This window comes from Pinus tabuliformis, chromosome 9, assembly GCF_031772625.1.
Source record: "Pinus tabuliformis cultivar Carrire ecotype Pingquan chromosome 9, CPIR1, whole genome shotgun sequence".
Taxonomy (NCBI): Eukaryota; Viridiplantae; Streptophyta; class Pinopsida; order Pinales; family Pinaceae; genus Pinus; species Pinus tabuliformis.
Window position 1 is genome coordinate 1,592,362,732 of NC_142307.1, and position 5,059 is coordinate 1,592,367,790.

Below are 5,059 nucleotides of genomic sequence, written 5' to 3' on the forward strand. Positions count from 1 at the left end.
ACTCGTCCTTCTCTTCCACAAAGGCTATTTCCATGGCCCCTGAAATGTAGCCCTAGCATTCATTAGTCCAAAAGGAATCTTCAAGTACATGAAAGTGCCCCAAAGAGTAGTGAAGGTAGTCTTTTCCTGATCTTCTGGATGTACAACAATCTGATTGTAACCTAAAAATCCATCTAACAAAGACATGACTCTCCCCCTAAAATTTTTTAAAGCAAGTGTTCCATCTTAGGCAGGGGGTAGTTGTCTTTTCTAGAGCATTTGTTCAGATTCCTGAAGTCAACACAAAGCCTAATTTCCCCATTCGTATTTCTTACTATCACAAGGTTAGCTATCCACTTTGAATACCTTAGGGGAACTATAATCTTGGCATCCAACAACTTATTGATTTCCTTTTCAATCAAAGGTAGTAAGAGAGGGTTGCTAGGTCTTAACTTCTGCTTAAAGGGGATGGTGTTCTTCTCCAGTGGAATCTTATGATGAATGATGTTGGTGTCATAGGTCTTAATATCACTGTACTCCCAAGCGAAAATATCATCAAATTGTTTCATCAGGGTGCATTACTTATAACTTTGGGCAGAAGACAAGTGGGTGGACATATTTATGTACTTTGGATGGTCTAGACTCCCTAAATTATGTCTATGAACTGCAGACTCATTTTCTTTTTTGGTAGGCTTATAAGGTACATCATTATGATCAAAAAATTTCTCTAGGGGAAGCAATCCTTTGGCACTACAAAAAAACAGGCAATTTGCACCATATTTAGCACTAGATTTTAGTGCATTTTTTTCTCAATTGGGATGAGCAGTCTGGCGCTAAATCTGGCTCTATTGTACAATTTTTAAAGCGTCCTTTTTGCACCAAATTTTGCATCCTTTTTACGCCAAATTTTCCATCATTTTTTGTATCATATTTTGCACCAAGATTTTCATTTGGTTTTACAATAGGCTTTGCTTCTAGTTTTGTGCCATTTTTTGCATCTATTTTTGCATCATTTTTTGCTTCCTCTTTTGTGGCATTCTTTTCTGCTAGTTTTGTGTCATAATTTGCATCGATTTTTACACCATCTTTGGCATCTGATTTAGTGCCTTTTTTTACATCCAATTTGTGCCAATTTTTGCATCTGGGCTTATGCCATTTTTTGCTTCTAATTTTGTATTTATTTTTACATCTATTTTTGTGCCAGTTTTTCTCCCTTTTTTTACACCATTTTTTCCATCCAATTTTGCACCATATGTTGAATCTGATTTAGTGTCAAATTTTGCATGCATTTTTGCACCATTTTTTGCATCCACTTTTGCATTTTATTTATCTCCCTTTTTTGCATCCTATTTTGCACCATATTTTGCATTTAATTTTGCATCATTTGTTTCATCCTAATTAGGATCATTTTTAACAGCATTTCTTGCATCCAATTTTGCATCCTTTTGAGCATTTAAATTTGCATCCTATGTTGAACTATATGTTGCATCCACCTTTGCATCCCATTTTGTGTCTATTGTTACGTTCAATTTTGAGCCATTTTTTTCGTCTACTTTTGCATTTGTTTTTACACCAAGTTTTGAATGATTTGTGGCACCTCATTTTACATCCAATGTTGCATCCAAATTTGAGCCATTTTTATGCCCATTTTTGCACCATTTTTTCTTCTTTTGTGTCCAATTTTGCACCATTTTTTCTTCTTTTGTGTCCAATTTTGCACCATTTTTTATGTCCAATTTTGCATCCTTTTTGGTATCTAATTTTTCATCCTTTTTGGCTTCCAAATTTGCATCCTTTTTTCTGCAACATTTTGTGTCCACATTTGCATCTCATTTTGCACCTAGACTTTAGTTTGAATTTTCATCTAGTTATGCATCATTTTTGACATCCTTGGTTTCACCCTTTTTTAGTCCCATTTTGCATCTTTTCTTACATCCTTTTTTCATTATAATTTTACACCATCCTTTGAATCCTCATTTTGGTGTCCATTTTTGCATCCTTGTTTGTGCCCAATTCGGTATCCTTTCATATGCCCTATTTTGTTACCTTCTTTATGTCTAGTGTTGCACCATTTTTTGATTTTACTTTAAAACCCTTTTTGTATCATTGTTTGCATCTTGTTTTGATGGCTAGTTTAACATCCAATTCTACTCCCAATTTTTCATCCATGGTTAAATCCACTTTTGGCTTCTTGTTTAGAGTTTTACTTTTATTCCATTTATGCCCCCCTCTATGGGTTCATTTTACTAAGTTCATTTACATAGTGAAATATATTAAAGTTTCTAAATATCATTTTGCTGTAAGATTTAATGCATGCTTAGATGAAAATAAAACCCTCTCAGTTTATCCCAGAAACCTAGGACAAACCAATTAAGAGAAAGGTTGTTATAAGGCTTAGGATTCTTAGTAGATCAAGATGTAGAGTATAGATTAAGAAAAAGGGAGTGAATTCTTCTGAGTCCTCGCATGCAGGTCTTCTTGGAGTTTTTAGTATAGCTAGGAAGCACTCCTAGCTTGCTCCAAAGCTTAGTCCTACACATAAGAGAGAGAATAAAATAACCTTCACGGCATAATATCTTGATAATCGAAACTATTAGAAACATATAAATATTATTGAATAAATAAATACAAACCAAAATTCCATACATCCATTAGTTAAATAGAAGAAGTAAAGAATGAATAGAAACATATGGAAGGAATAACAACTGATCTATATGAATAAAGGAGTTGGAGGAAAGTTACAACAATAGTTGCAACAACACCTCCCCCAACTCATAGCTCCAAAATTCTCCCTCTCAAGATAGATATCAGCAGCATGACAATACAAGAATTCCCATCATTTTTTCAATGGCCAAGCCTCCAATATATAGGAAAGTGAAGGCTATGAATATTTCCCAAATTCATCATTAGTTCAATTTGGGAAAAATCTTTTGGGTGAATAATGTTTCCTCATATGAAAATGACCTTTTCCACTTTTTAGATGCTTTTGTGCTTAGGAAAAAGCTTCCCAGTGCTTTATGGCTCTTTCCTGCTTTCGTATGCTTTTATTTTTTAGGAAAAATCTAAATATGAGGATAAAGAGATCACATTCCACCATATGAGTTTCCGAAAGTGAACAAGAGTGTCAAATTCAAATTCTAGTTTGCTTATGTTTTATTCTTTTTTAATATATATTTAGTTTTAGTATTTTTTTTTTATTTTCTAAAAAAATATATTTAGTTTTTGGTATTTTTTCTATAAGAAAAATTATATTTTGTTTTTATAAAAATGGATTTTAAACATTCCATTCATGCTAAATTTGTGATTTTATGGTAGGAGTTTAAATTATATATAAAAAAGTGGCATGTGTTGTGTCGTTGACATGGGTGTTATACATATCTTACTTCCTAAGTTATAGAATGTGCTTGGGTTTTCTTAATGTAATAAAACTAATTATGTTCTTCATGATATCTTGAAATTTTCATCTTGAACCAGGCTAATAAAACAATAAAGTTAAAATAGGTTTGCCTTTGTCCTTTGTAGATATTTGTCCCCATTAATATTGATCTTAATAGATTAATTGTCTTATGGTGGCCTTGAGTGGTCACTTCCATTAGTTGCATGCTTTATAGTTTTCTATTAGTGAATTTTTTTAGGCTTGATAATATGTTATTTAATTTATCAAGATGTGTTGTTGTCCATATTATTGTTAAATATGTTGGTTTTTGAGCATGCTTTAGCAAAACGTTCCCAAAATGTTTATAGATTGTATTTTATAATGCAATGATTCATTGCTTGATGAAATTGTTTTGGATATTTTTTTAATGATTCATTGATTGATGAAATTGTTATGGATATTTGTTTTAGTATATTAAATTGTATGTGATAAAGTCAAAAGTCACCTCTTTTTTATATTTACATTGGTCAATTTCCCTTAATGCCATCAAGTTCATCATTTGGTCCCAGGTTAAGGAAATATAAGAGTCATGAAGTGGAACTGTCCAAGCACTTAAATCTTGAGACATGTTTTTGTTTAGTCACATTATACTTCCTTTCTATGTAAATTCTCGATGAAAATAGTCTCATGGAACATGAGGGGCATCAATAGTAAAGGAAAACAAAGACTCCTAAAAGAAAAATGGTACGCAAAGTACCCATCAATAATGTTGATATAAGAAGCAAAAATATTAAGTGAGGTTCTACCTCATATAATTAGAAAATGGGGGAGGAATTTCCAAGTAGTAGTGATTGATGCTTAGAGATACTTGGGTAGAATGGTTATTATTTGAAATGATCAAGACATCAAGGTTACCAATATGTTTACCGCTTTTTGCGTTATGACAATACAATTTTAGTTAATTGACATCGAGGACTACTACCATGTATCCAATGTCTATGAATCCAATATCGCAAATGGAAAACCTCTGTTTCTCAATTCTATTTCTAGCACAAGTAATTTATACTCCCCATCTCCATGGATTATTGGGAGAGACTTCAATATTATCAAGCGTCTCGAGGAAAAGAAAGGATGAATCACAATGTTTAACAAGATATTTTGTAAGCTATACCACTAAATCCAAAAAGTAGTCTCCATTAAAGTTGTCAAGCAATAACTCCACAAACTTATGTATTTCACTTCGTCACATAAATTGACAATAGTGTGACATAAGTAAACCAAGAGTAGACATGAAAGCCTTAGGCAACGAACATTCCCTAGATCCTCAATTAGGTGCTTAAATGATGAAGTGAAAATGCAAGGAGAAAAGAGGAATTCATGATTTAACCATCACAAACATGTGATCAAGTGTGACTAGGAGTGTATATATTCATATATTTTCCAAAGAGGGAGTGAATACATGAGTTACCATTCATTGGCCCTTATTTCTCTTTTCTTTTCATTCTCTTAAATATAGGACTTAGGGAATAAGGTTTTCATAAGTTTGGCACAACTCGTAGATATAAGATTTACATGAATTTGCACTTCAACCTTAGAGTTTAGACTTAGATAAATCAATATAGTGTATCTTTAATGATTTTGGCTTTCACTTTTTGATTTTATTTCATCACAAATGACAAAAGGGGGAATATTTTTCCCCAAATA